Here is a 20,578-nt window from a genome sequence, read left to right as displayed (position 1 = left end):
GACGTTCCTGGAGGTGAGATGGTATTCTTAACCCAGGTCCCATAAAGCTAGTTTTTTTTTTTTAATTGATAACCACATTTCAATAAAATTGCTTTCTTTCATAATTATGTGTATTTTATGCTATACATGAAATATTATTTTGAGAAGAGATATATAGATTTTGCCGGACTACCAAAGGGGTCTAATGACCCCAGAAAAGGTTAAGAATTCCCTAACCTGGCTGCTCCAGCTGCCACCACCGCTGCCCCTTCCCCCCCTTCCCTGCAGCCGCCATGAAAAAAATTCTTTCGGGAGATCAAGGCGGACATCAAATTCAAGAGCGCGGGGCCACGCAGAAACTCAAGGACACGGAGGGGGAAAAAGGCACCAGGGAAAGGCAGAGCCAGCAAGTAACCAAGCAATCATGCCAAGGACCAACCAATGAGGCCCAAATGGCAGCAGCGGGCACTGGCCAGGCTGGAGCAGAAGTAACCACCGTCCCAGGGACCCACGTCCCAAGATTCTGTCCGGAACCAAGTGAAGAAGTAATTACAAGCAGAAGCCACCATTAGTGGGAGTGCTGAGTTTTCTGAATCAAATGTGGTACCCTAGGCTAAGGAGGAGGGGTCTTCAAAACTGTCTGTGAGTGGGGTTTATTTTACCTGCCTGTTCACTGGAGCCATCTTGAGAAAACACCAGAGGCATGCCCATATCAAAGAGGCCATTAACAAGCACTCGGACAAAGACCCAGTGGCTGCTTCCATCATGAAGATCCACGCGTTCAACAGGGACCGAGAGAAGTGAAATTGGGAGTGGACACCATTGCCAAGGACCTGGACAACATCCATCTTCACCCAGAAGAGTAGAAATACAGGAAAATCAAACTGCAGAACAAAGTGTTTCAACTGCCTGGAAGGGGCTAATGAGTTTTTCGAGGCCATTGGGTTTGAGTAGATGACCCTCCCTATTCCAGAACAAGAGACCTTCCGAGGAGTACTATGTGCCGAGTGAGGATGCCCTGGCCCAGGGAGAGAAGCTGGAACAGCACAAAATCACCTTGCAGAACTCAGAGCCAGTGCGGGCTCAGCTGGCCCGGCAGCGACGAATCTTCAAGCCTTCCCCCTGGCCGCCCAGTTTGACCTAACCGGGGACTTCTTCAGCCTCACAGCAGAGGAGCTCAAACGGGAGCAGAAGCTAAGGGTAGACACCGTGGAACGGCTGAGTGTGCTTCGCACCACAGCCTTGCGGGAGAAGGAGGAGCAGAGGGAAATGCGAAAATACACCTATACCTTCTTACGGGTTCGCTTTCCAGATGGACATATCCTCCAGAGTACCTTCTATGCTCAGGAGCGGCTCTCTGCACTCTACAGCTTTGTGAGGGAGGCACTGTTGAATGACTGGCTGCCCTTTGAACTGCTTCCCGCGGGCGGGCATAAACTGTTGGATGAAAACCTAGCCTTCAACGAATGTGGGCTGGTGCCTTCAGCTCTTTTGACTTTCACTTGGGACACAGGCGTCTTGGAAGACATCAAGGCAAAAGGGGCTGAGCAGTCCCCCGGAATTCTGAAACCTGAACTTCTTGCAACTGGCGAAAACCTCGCATGAAATAAAACCAGGCTTGGCCTCGGCCTTATTGGTCCTGTCTCATGCTCCTCCCCTCCTGTAAGCCCTCGCCATGCCCCTCCTGTCTCCCAGATTCCAAGCAGAAACTGCCTGACTGTCGTCGTCTTTTGCTTGGAGAGGCAGGCTGCAATGTGGAGGTGAGATTAGTTCAAGAATGAGGAGAATTGTCCTCTCAACATAGGCAGACTAGAATACATGGTAACCCTTTCTTTGCACCCTGACACTTTGGTTTCAGGACTAGGGTCATAAGAGCTTCCCCTGATCCCCAGAGAATATGGCTGGATATAACTTTGTGGAGGCCCCCCACCTATCTTCGAAAAGCTAAATTTGTGCTGCTTTTTGCATACGATTTTAAAATTTGCTCTAAGTATCAGTTAATGTGAAGGTTATTTAACTTAAGGTATACTTTGAGTAGAGAGATGCTGGTCATTTCATTGGTGGGGGAGCAAGTCTAGGGCATGAGGGAAGGACTTCCTTGGCTGATGGGATCTACTTCAGAACTGGGTTCAGCCTACTCTCTTATGTTCTTGTATATAAAATGGACAAAGAAGTAACTGGTGTGTCACTACATGATAGCTACAAACACTAAATTATGAACTTGATTAAATAGAATATTTGAATACAAAAAAAAAAAGAATTCCCTAACCTAAGATTACAAATTACAGAGTTGCTGCATAGTTGGACGATGTTTGCATGAGCAGGGTCCCTTACTGTTACCCATGTTATATACAAATACACACTTATGCACATATATGTATATGTACATAAATATATAGAGGCTTGCTTTATTCATATATATATATATACATATATATGTAAATATACATGTGAAGAGAGAAAGACGGAATAAAGAGAGAAAGAGAGAGAGGTGGGGGAGGACACAAATTGTTCCACAATAAAGTCGTATCCCTATCACATAGAATTCTTGTTAAAGGTTAATGAGAGATTCATGATAATTTGATTATCCGCAGGACACCTTTTTAGAAACTCAAAACGGCTGAAATTATTTTTTTAATCTATCCATAGCTATTTTTCTAGAAAATATACCACAGTGTTAAAAAATAGAAATAAGTACCACAGAGATCCAGATTTAGTTTTAGACATCTACTCATTATTGTAAGTCTCATATATGGGAAATGTCTGTGAGGAAGCCCCTTGGTTCTCATTCATATATATGCCTGTGTGTCCAGTGGAAAGACTCATTGACTTTGGAGCTGTGTGAGGTTCTTGAAAACAGATCAAATTTTATTCGTTGCTAGTGTCTCAATGTGGAAATATAAATCCAGTGACTTTTCTGAAAGAGCAGCTATTGGAAATGACATTAGCTAGACTCTTCCCAACACATTGAAGCTTCACTTATGTTTTATTTTTTTAAATACCTATGTGCTTTTTGAGCAAAAAAAAAAAATAACCTGCCAGAGCACTCCAGCATAAGAAAGACCTCAGAACCAAAAAGTGTGCTGGGAGTCTGGCAAAGGGAACAAGTTGCCTCTTCCAAGATGAAATGAAATCTCTTGCTGAAAAGTTGCCAGCCGTGCTACCAGTGACCACAGTAGGAACATGTTTTAAAACTCACTAAGAAGATTAACCTTTTTTTAAGGTTCCAATCATGTTTCAGACTTTGCTATGAATAAGAACTGAAAATGATCCCTTTACGCATGGAAGTAGGTTAAAACTATGGAAATTTACTCATCCAGAAGGGACAAAAATAGAGTGAGATATATAAAAAAAACCTCATTTTCTTGTTATTTTCTACCATTCCTCTTGCTTTTTTATCCAAAGAGGTCAATTTTCCACTTTATATATTAAGTTTTCTGACAATTATCTGCTTTCTTATACATATTCCAGGGAAATTGAGAAGCATTCAATTAATTCTGAGACTTGATTAGAATACTATCTACTATAGAGTAAAATTTGTTATAAGCTAGAACCCTCTTTGATTCATTCTTTGGTTAATTGGAGTATCCTCAAGTCCTTGTCTGAATTTCACCATTTCATTTAATACATGATTCCATTTCTAATTGTCTGGTACGCTAGTTTACAAAGCATATTGCAAGACAAAACAATGATGTTATTTTTAAAACATTGGGCCAAATTCGTTCTTAAAACGATATTGCTGTTACTGTATACAATGTTCTTTTGGTTATTCTCATTTCTTTCTTCATTGTTTCATGCAAGTCTTTTCGTGTTTTTCTAAAATCTTTGAGTTCATCATTTCTTATAGTACAGTAGTATTCCATCACAAGCATATACCACAACTTCTTCAGCCATTCCCCAATTGATGGGTCTTCCCTTAATTTCCAGTTCTCGGCTGCCACAAAAAGAACTGCCATAAACATGTTAGAACATACAGGTTCTTTTGCTTTTTTCCCCAATCATCTTTGGAGATAGACCAAGTAGTGGTATTGCTGGGTCAAAAGGAATAGGTAGTTTAACAACTCTTTGGGTATAATTCCAGATTGCTCTCCAAAATGGTTGCATCATTTTACAATTCTACCTTGTCTATTATAAATATCCAAATTACCTATAGGGAACATATGAAGAATAACACTATCTGCGTCTAGAGAAAGAACTGATAAATAGAAGCATGTATTTTAAGAAATAAAAGAAATATGTACATGATAATTTTGTTGTATATTTGAAAGGAAGTTGGGCATAGTAGATTTGCAGTTTCATGTGCAATCACCTTTTTATTGTACTGTGTTGGGGAAATTCTTTCATACATTAAACAAACAAACAACAACAAAAACCACATTGGACTACATCCATTAGGTGGCATAGTGCATAGGGCATCAGGCATGGAGTCAGGAAGACCTGAGCTCAAATATGGCCTCAGACACTTCATAGCTATGTGACCCTGGGAAAGTCACTTAATTCCCATTTGTCTCCATTTCCTCAACTGTAAGATGGAGATAATAATAGGAGCTACCTCCCAGGGTTGTGAGAATCAAATAAGATAATAATTGTAAATTGCTTATGGCAGGACCCGGCACATAATAAGCAGTATTTGAGTGTTAGTTATTATTATTGCGATGATGATGATGATGATGATGATGATGATGATGATGATGATGACGAGGACGATGTTCTTTTCTGTGCTCCGGAGCCTTCCATGTAGCCTTTCGAGTTGCTCTGCATTTCAAGGTTTGACTGAATTGGCAAGAATCTTATCAGATCTGAGAGTTTCATGGCTCTGATTTTATTTCTACATCAAGTAGCTGCTTGATTTCACTGTAACACTTAATTTGAACTCATCCTGATGACAGTAGCTCAAAATACCGAGAGTCTGTTCTAGAAGTAGTTTTATGGATATCACCCGCTTAGTAGTCTGTGTTTCAGCATCAGACGCTGATTAGAAGGGCTCTTGTTAGTGAGTGTAGTCTCAAGCTCTCATCATGAGTACCAAGATTAATGGGATATCATTTTTAAAATTTTATTTTTTTATTCTGAATTTGACAAACCCTGGATAAAATGAGCATTTCCAACTACAAAGTATGAAAAAAGGGATTGTGCATGAAACTGAATCTCTAGTCTAGCCTTTATTTTTAAGTATATAAAAATTCAACTTGTAACTTTCACAGCTGTCCTGTTTGTCTGTTTCCTTCTAATCTTCCTTTTGTTTTCTTCTATGCATTTTAAATGCCTCAACGACCCTTTTTTCTTTTCTTCTCTTTTCTCTTCTCTTCTTTTCCTTCAACTGTGTTGCTAAAAACTGTTGCTCCTCAATTTGAAAAAAGATTCAAACCCTCTTTACCTGTCACCTAGACTATTATCATAACTTCCTAACTGGGTTCCCCACATTCAAATGTCTCACCATCTCCAATCTATTTAATATCTCTGGCCAGACCAATCTTCCTACAAACATAACTTTGAACAAAGTACTGCTCCTCAAACCTTTTAGTGACTCCTCACTGCAGACCAAATAAAGCACAAACACTTTAGCTTTGCTCTAAAAGGTCTTATGATGTGATCCCAAGCTACCTTTCCTGATCTCATGCCAAAGCCTAAAATATAGTGATTACCCTGTCAAACTAGACTAGACTATCATGTTTCCCAAACAGCCTTGTGCTTTCCTATTTCCATATCTTTATTCATGATGTTCCCTTCTCAGAGACGCCCTTTCCTCATCTCTGTCTATACAAATGCTCTCCTATTGAGGTCCAACATAAATACTACCTCACCATGCAACCTTCTCTAATTCTGCCCCTCCGCCCCCCAGCATTTACACTTCTTAGACAGAAGCAACCTTTCCTTTTTTCCTTCTGGGGAGCATTTACACCATTTTGTTTGTGCTTCTCTTATGGTGGTCACCTATTCTGCTTTAGTGTTTTGCCTTATCTTCTCATGCATTCAGTGAGGGCAGGGGTTGTATTTTATTCATTTTTGTATTTGCTACAGTCCTAGCCCAGTGTTTGGCATAAATGTATACCAAATGGCAAATTTCATAATCAGATTTGATGTCAATTTTTCAAATATAATACTACAAAGATAAACAATATGGAATTAATAGACTGAGACCGAGACAAATGAAATGTCTTAACCAAGTTATTAAATGATATGTAGCAAGTAGGAGAGGTAGAATTTGAATCCAGACCCGCTGACTCCAGAACCAACATGCTTTTCCCACTGCACAATATTGCCTATCATTTTTATCAGGTTGAGATAGACAGTGATACTACAAAAGAAAAGTTTGACTTTCACATTTATGTCAGTAAGCAAAACATCTGTGGTCTACGAATGAACCCTTACATTTAACCATCCTGAGATCAGAATTGTGGTTAGAAAAATTTAACTTATAATATTCAGTGGGGGAAAATGGGAAAATGCATAACACATGATGGTGTGGAAATTTACAGCCACATGGAAACTAGTATTTTTATGCTGTTCCTGGAAAATTATGCAAAGTTATTGCTGGCTACGTGATTTTTTTTTGGCCATATGCAACTTAGTTTATAGTCAAGAACTTAGAAGTTTTAGTAAAGTAGGAACACAGACCTGTATTCTTCTGATATCTTAATATTTTCAGAATAGTTCAACATTTCTATTAATCTCTTTTTGAAGAAGAATATTATTCACACTATAATTGCAAAGGATGAATAATGAACAAAATGTCATTTTAATTGTAATGTTTAGAGTTTCTTTTGCAGCAGTGTGGCACAATGAACAAAACTTCTAAAGACTTAGATTTACACCCTGGATCTTATATTTTTAGCCATATAACTCTGGGCAAGTCTCTTCATCTTTCAGATCAGCAGCTTACTCATTTGCAGAGGAGGATGCTCTATTGGGCCTCCTCTCCCCCTTTGGGGATGCTTCAGTGGTTCCATGATATTGTCAGTATAGATATTTCCTCCAGAGGGTACATATCATAATGTATCCATGCCCTCTCATCCTGAGTAATTCTTGTCTGTGTCCATGTAGAGATCCTCCTAAGGAAATCCTTTCAGCATGTGAGAAGACTTCCAGGTCTCCACCATTATGAGATATCAATAATCACCTGATAAAAAATTTCCATTTCCCTGCTCTTCAGAGGCAGCATGGTGGTATAGTAGATAGGGAGCAGGAGGAAGATCTTTGTTGGCAGTTTCTTGATAAAATCACTGATTTGGCCTCATTCCTCTCCTTCTAACTACTTCCCTTCCCCTACCAAAAACCCACCAAAAAAACCCCAAAACCTATACTTATCATTTAATTGAAATCATCAGTGAAAATGTTCTCTATTTTGGGGAGGCAATGGAAATATTACCAGATTGGGAGTCAAAGGACTTGACTAATTTATTAATTGGTATATTGAGCATTTGATCCTTAGAGCAACCCTTTGAAGTAGGTAGTACAAGTATTATTATCCTCATTATGCAGAGTGAAGAAACTGAGGAACAGAGAGATTAAGTTTACCCAAAGTGGCAAAACCTGGTATTCTGATATGACATCCATTGTACTTCCCACTGTATCAGTGCTCCTTCCCAGCACATTTAGCTGAGTTATTTTGCTTCTTTTTAGAAGAGCTCAATGAAGTCCTGCTTGATCATTAAAGCTTGGTAGTTATATGCTTGTTTTATTAAAATAGAGGAATTGGTTCCCTTGTGAAACAAAAACAGTATAGTAGGAGTTACAGAAATAAAGAATCTCAAAGATTCTCAGAAGATATATATGTATGTATGTATGCATATATGCATGGATTTGTGCGTATGTATGTGTACATATATATAGTTTGCCATTTTCTTCTTCAGCTCATTTTACAGATGAGGAAACTGAGGCAAATAGGATTAAGTGACTTGTTCAGGGTCACACAGATAGTGAGTGTCTGAGGGCAGATTTGAATTCAGGTTTTCCTGACTCTAGGTTTGGCACTCTATCTACCATAACCCCCCCCACACACACACACGTACTTATATATGTATGTGTGTATATCCGTGTGTGTGTATATACACACATATATACATACACACATGTACATATATATACATATGTATACACACTGTTTTATCTGAGATTCATGGTGTCATACCTGATTTTTTTCCCCATTTTTATTTGTATTAAGTGTAGCAGTAAACAACTGCTTCTGGGCCCAAGATTCCAGAGTTCTGTGTCCTCTCCTTGAGCACTAAAAGGGAACCCTCTGCTCTGAACTCATTCTCACTTTGCAGTATTGGGGAAACCTTATCTCCCCCAAAAGGAGTCTGACTCTTTTATCTCATATTCACCTTGGTTCTTTACACCCCTCACCCTGGGAAAATTACTTAAGGCTTAGATTTTTCTCTGTTCTAGGGTCTGCTCAATAGGAGAAAATAAAAGGTTACTCATTATACAATATGAATTAGATATGGCATAGCTAATTATTTTCTCTAGGCAGCTAGATGGCACAGTGAATAGAGTACAGGGCTTGGAATTAGGAGAATTTGTTTTCTTGAGTTCAAATCTGACCTCAGACACTTCCTAGATGTGACCCCGGGCAAGTTGCTTAACCCTGTTTGCCTTAGTCTTGTCATCTGTAAAATGAGCTGGAGAAGGAAAGGGCAAACCACTCCAGTATCTTTGCCAAGAAAACCCCAAATAGGATCACCAAGAGTCATACATGACTGAAAATGACTGACCATCCCCAACAATAATTTCCTCCGCACAAATGAAATACTAAACACCAAGATTCACAAACATGTCTTGGCAGATATTCAAAACAGGATAGAGTGACATAAAGTATTGTTAAACTTTCCCAGTGCCTTGAGACTTAAAACCACCAGGGCATAAAGCAGTTTGAAGAACTGCTGAATAGACATTTTATATTTCACTTCAAGTCTTTGCTCTCCAAAAATCCCTTCCTGGTCCTTGCTTTTTGACAAGCTGGAACAGATGTTCCAATCAGTGATCATCCTCTGAAATGCAAAATCTTCCTATGATACCAGCAACTTTGACTAAATGATGGGCTTGCAATATTTCCTCTAAGGCTAGACAGAGCCATCTGGAGATTGTGGTTCAGTCACTGGACCACAGACACTGTGGGGCCACGGTGAGAGAAAGGAAAGGGTGCTAACCTCCCACATCCCTTAATGGGAAGCCCTTTAAGAGAAAGCTGCTTGCCAAATGGAAGAATCTAAGGATAGATGGACCAGAGCTGTTTCTCCTTTTTAATTGGTGCAGCACAAGACCCCACTGCTCCTGTCATAGGGCAAAGGAAGGACTAAGGGACCACCCGGGGTTTGCTGTGTCTTACCAAACCTCTATGTCCTTCAGCACTGGAACACACGTGCGCCTGGAAGTTGCCTGGGGAACTCAGATATACATATGATCCATAAGGTCCAACCCTATAACATAAGGAAATGTTCATGTTTGTTGATGTCTGTCAAATTCATAAAACATTTTTAAAGAAAAGAATGGCTATAATTTGTGGTTAAGAGTTGTAATGGTGAAGCACTAATACTTAGCAAAGGTTTCATCACAATTACAAAGCATTTAACAGACTGGTAACTTCCTATTATTCAATGCTCATCAACGTCATTGTCATGATAATATCTAACAGCTGTGTTGAATGTTATGCTTTGCAAAATGCCTTTCAAAAAAAGGAAAAAAACATTGTAAAATAGGTAGCATGACTTAGAATTTCTAATTTACAGATTAGCAAACTGAGTCTCCAAAAGGTAGAGTGATTCGCCTGAAGAAGTTGCAGGTTAGTGGAGAAAGCTCTAACCGTGGTGTTGTGGGACATGAGTCTGGATACAGGTTCCACAACTTCAGGCAAGTCACTCTCTCTAGAGTTGAGTTTCATCATTTATGACGCTCCTGGGGTGGGTGGAGGGATGGTGATCTCCAAAGCCCCTTCCACATTTAGATCTCTGATTCTATGATCCTAGAGCTAGGATTGGAACCCAGTTCTTCTGATTCCAAATCCAGTGTTCCTTACCACAATCAATTTCTAAATAGCATAGGATACTTTCAATATTTTAGCTTTCCTAATTAATTAATTAATTTCCTAAAAAGCTTTTCTAATTAGGAAATTGAAACTTTTTCTTATACAATTCTTGACACTAGAGTACAAATGATGATAAATATCGCATTAAATGCTAAATAACTACCACACTAAACAACTACAATAGAAAACAAAGAAACTTAACTATCTTTAAAATCTATGAATACAGATATATGACTATTGGTTCAAAACGACCACAGGAAAAAAAGGAATTTAAATACTGTGCTTTTACCTTAATTTTGTAATCTAGATGTTGAAGCATTGATGATGTAGATATGGAGTGAGGAGACATGAGTCCAGATCTTAGTTCCAGTATTTATTTCTGAGTTCCTTTGGGAAAATCACTTACCCTTTCTGAACCTCCAAGTCATACTCTGTGAAAAAGAAGCATTTATTAAGTGCTTATTATGAGCCAGGCATTCTGCCACAGGTGATACAAAGAAAAGCAAAAACACGTCTTACCCTGAAGGAGACCACAATCTAATGAGAGAGAAAACAGGCAAACAGCTAAGTACAAACAAGATATAAATAAGACACATGAGAGATAACATCAGAAGGGAGGCACTAAGGGGAGATGAGGTTGGGAAATGCTTCTTACAATAAGGTGGGATTTTAACTACGAAGGAAATGAAAAAAAGACAATGAGTCTCCTCCTTTCAGGTTCATTGAATCTAATATTTATTACCAAATCAAGTTTCTGGTGGATGTTGTCTACCACCTTTCAAGAGATTTACCTTCCTTCCTCAATGAGTTCAATGCCTGGATCATAGTCTTTCTTTATTTTTATTTTCTTTTGAGGGGGGAAGTCAAGGCAGTTGGGGTTAAATGACTTATCCAAGGTCACACAGCTAGCAAGTGTGTCAAGTGTCTGAGGTCACATTTGAACTCAGGTCCTCCTGACTCCAGGCCTGGTGCTCTATTCACTGCACCACCTAGCTGCATAGATTTTCTCTTCTCAATTTCTGCTTTCATGCTAGGGCATTTCAACATACATATTGATACTCTTTCAAAAATCCCAACCTCCCACTTCCTCAACTTATTCATTTCTTATGACCTTCTGTTACACTTCACCTCAGCTACACACAGACATGGTCCTACCCTTGATCTTGCCATCACACACAAATGTACCACTTCCATGTTCTTGAAGTCTGATTACCATCTTATGACATTCCACCTCTCCCTCTGACTTCAAAACCAGAACATTGTTCTTCACCCTAACTATGACCTTCAATCTCTCTATCTCCAATTTTCTTCCCATGCTTTCACCCCTGCACCAGATACAGTCTCCTTTCTTTCCTATCTTGACCACTCTGGCAAACTAGTTCAGCTCCTCACTGTTTCCTTCTATTAAGTCCCTGACTTCTTTATCTTTTTGAAGATCTTGCCCTCCCAAACCTCAGCCCTTCATTACTGCTCTAATCCACTGCCTTTGTTCCTCCAAAGGTGCTGCTGAATAGAGCTGGAGAAAACCACAAAGCCATACTAAATCCACTACAAATTAACTTTACATAATCTCAAGATCGCCCTCTCTATAACAAAATAATTCTTTTATGTTTGCCTATCCCACTTGCCACAGTGGCTTTTCCAAGCCTTTTTATACCTCCTCAAACCTCCCATGACTCCCTGCCACCTACAACCTCAGCTGAGAACCTTTCCTCACACTTCACTGAAAAGACTGACATCATTCGCCTCAGTCTCTGCCATATTCTCCTCCTTCACCCCCGTCTCACATAAAGAAGTGGCCTCTCAGTATCTCTATGTATGTGATTCCATTCCATCCCATATTCTCCAGCAGATTGCCTCCTCTTATTCTTAGTTTCTCTTTTGGCTGCTTCCCTACAACCTACAAACGTGCCCATCACTCCCATCTTCAGAAAACTCTCACTTGATCTATTCCTCTGTGCCCGTGCTAGCTATCATCCTTTATCTCTTCTCTCCTTTCTGGTTAAATTCCATGAGAAAGTTGTCTACAATTGATGCCTCCACTTCCTTTCTGTTAACTTCTTCACTTTAGCTTGGCTTCTAATTTCATCATTCAACTGAAGCTGCTTTCTCTAAAGCTACTAATGATCTCTTAATTACCAAATCTAACGGTCTTCTGTCAATTCTCATCCTTCTTAAAATCTCTTCAGCCTTTGACAGTGCCCTCTTCTCCTTCATACTCTCTGTCCTCTAGGTTTTCGGGATGCTTCTCTCTCCTCTGACCTGACTGCTTTTTATCAGTCTCCTTTGCTGGATCTTTATCTGGCCATACTCACTAGCCATGGGTACACCCCAAGGCTTTGTGCTGGGACCTCTTCTTTTCTCCCTCTGTATTTTTTTCACTTGGCCTTCTCATCAGGTCCCATGATTTCAGTTATCCCTTCTATGCAGATAATTCTCATATCTACTTATCCAGACCTCACTTCTCTGCTGACCTCCAATCTCATATTTCCAACTTCCTACTGCACATCTCAAATTGGCTATTGTGTAGATGTTTTAAACCCAACATGTACAAAATTAAACTCATTATCTTTCACCCCAAAACCTCCCCTCTTCCTAACTTCCCTATCACTGTGGAAGATACTATGACAGTCTCAATTACCCTGGCTCACAATTTAGGTGTCATCTTCAACTCCTCACTCTCTCTCACCCCACCTATCTAATCAGTTGCCAATTATATCTTCGTAATATCCCTTATATATAATATTCCTTCTATCCACAACCCTGGTGTAAATACATCATTTTACACTATGAATATTTCAATAATCTGTTAGTAAGTATCCCTGACTCAAGTCTCTCCCCATTACAGTCAATCTTCTTCTCTGCTGTCAAATATATCTGATCATGCCATGCCCTTATTCTGTCAACTCCAGTGGCTCTCTGTTGCCTCCAGGATGAAATGTAAAATCCTTTGCTTGGCTTTTAAAGCCCTCTATAACCTTGAGCCCTTCCTACCTTTCCAGTCTTGTTATTTCCTATGCCCTCCATCCTCCCTCCCCCAAGTATTCTGTCATCCAATAATATTGGGCTCCTTCTGTTCCTTGCACGTGTGTCTCTCATGCCTAAAACATTCTCCCTCCTCATCTTCACCTCCTAGCTTCCCTGACTTCCTTTAAGTCTTAACTAAAATTCTGCCTTCTGTAAAAAGTCTTTCCCAATCTCCCTTAGTGCTAGTGTATCCTATCTGTTGAATATCTTCTATTGAAACTCTCCATATCTTGTTTATACACGGTTCTTTGAATGTTATCCCCCTTACTAGACTGTGAGCTCCTTGAAAGCAGGGACTGTCTTTACTCTTTCTTTCTACCTCTAACCCTTAGCATAATGCCTGGCACATAGTAAGCACCTAAATAATATTTATTGGTTGGTGCTGATTGTTAAGGAGGGAGAGAGTTACAGGTTTGGGGGAACAGTCAGTGAAACTGAACAGGAGGAGGAGATGGAGTGCTTTGTCCAAGGCAATAACAATGGTTGGTAGAGTATGTGGAGGGAAGTAAAGTATAAGAAGATGGAAAGGTGGAAGGAGGATAGTTTTTAAAAGGTTTTAATTTTCAATAATAATGCTTGCACCCTCCTATTTTTCAGGAATGTATTTTGCAAAACTGAAATAAAAGTTATGATTTTTTTTATTTTTCTGAGAGGCAAAATTGGCAACTGATAAAGCAAATCAATCCAGGAAGTGGAGGAGGCAGTGTGTAGTTAAAACCCCATGCACATCCTGGTGAAGCAAAAAGTAGAGGTGCATGATCAGCAAAAATAATGGTGACCAGAGGGACTTTGGATTTCCAGAGACCTCCATTTCACCCCTAAGTTTGGACAGAGGTATGGTGAGCATCAGCTATTAGATGTAAATCAGGTGGTAAGGAAGTAGCTGGGAGGTAGTGGTCAGTAAAAAATGATGAGAAAATAAGATGAATTTCCAGTGGTGAGGAAAGAGGGAGGCAAAAGAAAACAGATAAGGTAATTTGAGTTTAACCAGAGGTAGAGAAAGAAAACAAGTCAAAGAAGATAGCTCCTGTTTAGGAAAAGAGACACTGTAGACTTAACTTAGAAGGAAAAATATGGTCTGAGATCCATCAGGATGAGGATCCAATCTGTGACTTTATTCCTATAGAGAATTCCCAATTGAAAAAGCTTTCCCTACTAATGCCCTCTACAATATTTTTTTTTGCATATTGACTTACTTCTTTTTCTTTAACATTTTCTTTATTATTTATTTTTAAGATTTTTTTTAAAGTTTGAGTTCCAAATTCCCACCCTCCCATTCCCACTGAGAAGGTAAGCAATATAATATCCACTATACGGGGGCAGCTGGGTGGTACAGTGGATAGAGCACTAGCCCTAGAGACAGGAGGACCTGGGTTCAAATATGCCCTCAGACACTTAGTAGCTGTGTGATCTTGGACAAGTCACTTAATACTAAAGCTTCCCCCCCCGCCAAAATTGTACAAAACAGTTTTCCTTATTAGCCATATTTTTTTTAAAAAAAGCAAGAAAAACTAAGTGAGAAAATTGAACTTCAGTCTACACTCAGAGTTCATCACTTTTCTCTCTGCAGGTGGACAGCCTTTTTTCATCATGAATCCTATAGAATTATCTTAGATCACTGTATTGATCAGAGTAGCCAAGTCCTTCAGCTAACCATCATTATAATAAGGCTATTGCTGCGCACAATGATCTCCGGGTTTTTCTCACTTCACTTCTCAGCGGGTTGTATAGTTCTTGCCATATTTTTCTGAAATACCCCCTCATCCATCATTTCTTACAGCAGTACCTCATCACAATCATATGCCACAATTTGTTCAGCCATTCCCTAATTGATAAGCATCTCTTCAATTTCTAATTCTTTGTCACCACAAAAAAGCTGCTATAAATATTTTTGTACATAGAGTTCCCTTTTCTTTTTCTTCAATCTCTTTGTGGCACAGACCTAGCAATGGTATTGCTGGATCAAAGGGCATGTACAGTTTTATAGCCTTTTAGACATAATTCCAAATTGTTCTCCAGAAGGATTGGATCAGTCCGCTACTCTGCGAGAAGTTCATGAGTGTACCTATTTTTCCCTCAATTCCTCCAGCATTGGTCATTTCTAATAGATGTGAAGTGGTACATGTAAGTTATTTTCATTTGTATTTTTCTTATCAATAGTGATTTAGAGTCCTTTTCATATGACTATAAATAGCTTTAATTTCTTTAACTGAACCACTTGTTTATATGCTTTGATAACACTCTACAATTTTTCTTCTGAGAAAATTGCCCACAGAATTTGTTCAGGGGTCAGAGCCTGTGTTTGTCAGAGACAGAATTTGAACCCAGATGTATCCTGATTTGGAAGACAGCTTTCTATTCAATTCATCACAGCTCCCTCTACAAGGGCTCTAGAGAAAGGCAAAAAGGAGTGTGTGTGTGTGTGTGTGTGTGTGTGTGTGTGTGTGTGTATGTGTGTATTTAGAAGGGGAAGAAGAAGTTTCTAGAAAAATACTAGAATAATATGTTTTAAATATTCAGACTCTTCAAATATCTACTTTTATAGGTCACTTATGATTACTCTGATACCTTCTTTTTTCCTCCTCAAGATTTTACTAGAATCTCTACCCTTTCCAAGTACCCTTTTATCACTTTTATTATTTGATGCATGAAACATCGTAATCTTGTCACTTTTCTCTTTTACATTTATTTTGCATATTAAAAAATCTGGTACTTTCCCCACCATCATTCTTAGATGATGATTCACAGATGATTGTTTTTCAACCACTTTTCTTATACTATTTTGTTATCTTTTGAACAAATTGAGTGTTAAACAAAACTTATAACTTTATCTTCCATTATTCATCAGGAAGATGAATCCTAAATTAATGCCCTACTTTAAGTTTTACCTCATCCATATTTATGTAAATTAACCTGGTCCTTCAAAATTTGTTTTTAACTCTCTATGCCTCCCTTTTACATTGATACCTTTTTTTTACACTCTTTCTTGCCCTCCAATATTCCTACTTTTTCTTGGACTTGAACTGTATTACCAATGGACTTATTATCCTCATTTTATTTTTTCTTTTCAACATTAATTTCCCAAGATGATCAGTCTTCTTGTCTTCTAAAGCAGGAGTGTCAAGAATACAACCTGAGGCCAACAACACTCCCTAAAAGCAACCTGAACCTGATTAAAATGTAGTTCCTATAGAATATCAATATGTCGATATATTAGTAAGAAAGAAATACATGCACATGTGTCATTTTCTAAGTCAATTTGTGGTGCACAGGGATACTTATGTGTAGTTTAGTGGCTCCTGTTTGAGACCACTTCCTAACATATGTCACCATATAATTAAATGTTTTCAGAATGATCTAATTTGATTGGGTCTCACATCAAACTTTCTTTTTTTAAGATTTTCAAAGCATTTTTTTTATTTTGGACTCAAAGACCAGAACACAAAAACAGAATAGAGAAAAGAAACAAAAACATATCATAAACTTAAATATGGAACTTAAATACAAAGTAAGAAATAAAAAAAAAACGTCATGAGGAAAAAGAGCATGTCATGTCAAACTTTCATTAAATTCCCTTTTCCCCCTCAATTTTTTTGATGTTTTCATATAATACTACATCTAATCTTCTACTATGGTCTAGGATGAATTTATATGCTAAAACAGAATTGCCGTTAGCCCCTATGTATCTTTCCTTGGCAACTAAAAGTGTCTGCTGACTGATAAGGTTTCTGGGCTCTCTCAGGCTCATATTTTACCACTTGCTTCAGTTGGTTAAATTTTCATTTCATGGGAATTAGTGATAAAATTTGTCAATGTCTGTTTCTTTATCCTTTAATATTACTTTGTATCAATTAAAAGAATAAGTGAAGTTGGAGATGACCTATGTAGCTGGCACATCATCTTGGATAGATATTGTAGATGATCAATGACCAGTGCCCAGAACTGAATAGGAGATATATAAGATGTTAAATTACATTTAGGATGTTGTAAAGTACTTAAAATGACCCCCCTAAGATTCTCGGAAATGAAAACTCATCTTTATTTTCTTTCAGTGATGCTATAAGTTTACAAAACATGGTATACCTAAATTGCTGAATAATCAAAATATAAATCACACAAAGGGCAACAGAAAGTTTCATGATGAGCTAAATAAGATGCATCATATTACTGACACCAAATGAGTCAAAAAGAAAGTTATATAAATGTATTATAATTCTGGTTACATAGTAAGAATGGGGGACAACTATATGCTGAAATGATACCTAGGTAATATCAAGAGATACTGAGAAAGGGTCTAGGACATTATATTGGGCCTTCAGTGTAGGATTTATGGGAGGACATGGATAGATGTCAACAATGGGGTCAAGATTAATGTGATTTTTGACTAGATTCCTGATGGCCTCTGGTTGTATTGAAATGACACCTCTTAGGGGAATAAAAAGCTTCACCCATGTGGAAAAAGTACTCTGCAGATTTGGTGGATGTCCCTAGACCATGAAATATCCCTTCCTAGTGATCAGAAACAGCAGTCCTTCCCTGGTGCTCAGACACAATAATCAGTCAATATCTTTATTTTTTTTCCCATTTGTCATTTTTCACTTTTAGAAGGTTGGAGAGCTCTTATATCTCCATGAGGTATCACCTCATCTCTTTTTTCTCCCTCCCCCCAATTTCATGTTAATCTTGACCTTTGTTCCATGTAGCCAATAATATGATTATACATAGACAGATGGTTTTTAAATGAATCTTATGTCAACAATGAGTCATTTCCTTTCTGTTAAGACAGGTTAAGTTGAATTTGTGTGTGTGTGTGTGTGTGATCTTTTGTCAGTGATGCCATGCTCACAGTCTCTTGAATAATGCTTTTGAGTACTCTTTTTATTTAATATTGAGCCATATTTCCCAAAGTATTTTTGTCATTCCCCTATGTGCCTACCCTATGCATTTATGTTACTTTGGATAAAGGGATATGTTGATTTCATTTGGAAGATATGGTTAAGTCCTTTGAAGAATTTCATTAGGCATTCAGCCCTCTGTAATATATGTAAGTGCATAAATTCTGCCAGTCTTCATTCTGGTCGCCTGTCTATGCTTATCCTAAGTACTACAAGGCAAAATGACCAAGAGTCAAAGGAAATGCCATTTAGCTTTAAATAATTTTACTTTGATTTGCTTTTTTTTAACTTTTTGAAGAAATTTTATCATCAGCACAGTTGCAAAATGACAATGCACAAAAATACAAGAGGCTATTATTCTGGACTTTTCATTTTCTTTCCAATTGGAATTCCAGGGAGAAAACAAGTTTAAGAAAATATGCAATCACAAATAGTGATAAACTCTAAAGGTAAGAGACTTTGTCTGAAAGAACTCAACATAATTAATCCAGTTACTGTGAACAGCTTCACTGAGTAAGATTGGGATATTAAAATCATAATGTTTTCATTGTGTTTTTCTTCAGAAAACCTGGAGGGCTACTTGAGAGAGATTAGGGCTGAACACATGGAGGAGATATCTTTGGGGTTAGACACACAGCCGAGCCACTCAATGCCAGAAGACATCTCTTCAACATCATTTACAGATGCTTTTTTTTAACTGTTCTTTTATTAATTTTTGTTTGTTGTAGTCGTTTATCTCACTTTGAGTACCATTCTTCTAGCTTTCATTCCTTTTTTTGCCTATTCTGCTTCTTCATAGTAGAGAAAAGCACTTTATATAACAACTACTTAGTCACAAAATGGAGGCTTAAAAAATGGAATGGCTTATGCTAAGTTAACATACTGATTCCCACAGCATGAAGACACATCATTGTCTTCCTTGCCATTGATGCTGATTTTCAGTTTCTGGTTGATACATATGATAAGCATTCCAAAGTTATATTCAATATGTTGATATGTTCAATAAATGAGTGAATGAACTCTCCCCAATAGAATTAACATCTTTTTCTCCACTATAATAGTTTGGGCACACATCACATCTCAAATAGACTCTTGTAAAAGTTTCTTTATTATGCTCCCTTTTCCAGGCTTCCATCTATAATCCACTCTCCACACTGATGCCAAATTAATATTCTTAAGCATTAAATTGTGTCTAGTATTTTACTACTTCTAGGATAAAATACAAAAATCCAAGTCTAGAATTTAAAGCTCTTTACAATCTAGTTTCATCTACATTTATAGACTTATTTTGCATTACTCTTCACTCATGGACTCTACATTCCAGTCATACCAGTCTCTTAGCTGTTACCAGAACTCAGCTTTCCATCTCTACCCTCTTTGCCCTTGTTCAGGCTGCCTTCCCTGCTCATCTCCACCTTTTGAAATTCGTAATTTCCTCAAGGATGAGCTAAAGGTCCGCCTCTTACTCTGACTGTCCAGGTTCCTCCTACTGTTAATGCTCTCTCCTATCTGAAATCACCTTGTATATGTTTCTCTTTGTGCCTTCTGTATCCTCCCTAGTAGAATGTAAACTCCTTCATGGCAAGGACTAAGTCACTAGTGTCATTTCTTCAGTCTCTATTCTAATTTCTAGTGGTAGAGAAATAGTGGGGATATTGGATAAAGAACTGGACTAGGCTTAAGAACTAGGCTCAGATCTCTCCTCATATACTGCTAGCACCTTCTCTCTGAGATCACCTCTCATTTATTTTTGATAGATACATGTCTTGTATCTATGTAGTTATTTGCATATTATCTCCTGCATTAGAATGTGAACCCCTTGAAGGCAATATTTTTGCCTTTCTTTTTATCCCCAGCACTTAGCACAGTACCTGGAAGATAGTAAGCAGTTAATAATTACTTATTGACTAACTACTATGGGACTCAGGGCTAATCAGTTTAATTTTTTAAGCATCAGTTTCCTCACTTGTAAAATAGGTGGCAGCACCTACCTCCTAAGGGTTGTTACAAAGATGAAATAAGATATGCCTAGCACACCAAAAATCTTAAAGCCCTAAATAAAAGTCGGCTCCTGTTATTATTGATAAATAGTAGGCACATGTAATGGGGTAATGCATGAGGTCAGGAGTGTCCCTCAGCTTCCAGATTAGAATGAAACGTGATACTTGTGGTCCATTTAATAGTTAACAAAAAGAAGTTTACTTTTTCATTCAGAGGAAGTACATTCAGAGCAGTGAAAGTCTCATCAGCTGAGATTACAGTGTTGACTCAGTTGAAGGTAGTTTTCCTGTATCTGAAGAGAGTTTCAATAGCTTTTGAACTAAATTTACCTACAGACTGGGGGATGCTAGGAAATATTTCTCCTACCACAATACTTATTAAGCCTTCTTTGAATTTAGTGAATGAATATTGTATAGCTATGGCTAAATTTGATCTTGAGGTTAATGTCCATTCAGGACAGGCTTCGGAGTTCATTTTTTAATTTTAGCACTAATCAATCATTCTATGGAGTAGGAACAAAGGTAAAATATATCCACCCTCAGATGCCAGCTGTGTGATCCTGGGCAGTCACACAGTCTCTGTCTAGCTCAGTTTCCTCATCTGTAAAATGCAGATAATAATAGCACCTACCTTGCAAGGTTGTTATGAG

At 38.2% G+C, this 20,578-nt stretch overlaps 1 pseudogene; it reads left to right on the top strand.

The window, feature by feature from the left end:
- Positions 1-282: 282 nt before the first annotated feature.
- LOC118852145 lies at positions 283-1,584 on the top strand (annotated as a pseudogene).
- Positions 1,585-20,578: the final 18,994 nt, after the last annotated feature.

This window comes from Trichosurus vulpecula, chromosome 5 (assembly GCF_011100635.1).
Source record: "Trichosurus vulpecula isolate mTriVul1 chromosome 5, mTriVul1.pri, whole genome shotgun sequence".
Taxonomy (NCBI): domain Eukaryota; kingdom Metazoa; phylum Chordata; class Mammalia; order Diprotodontia; family Phalangeridae; genus Trichosurus; species Trichosurus vulpecula.
This window is presented reverse-complemented; position numbering and strand designations above follow the sequence as displayed.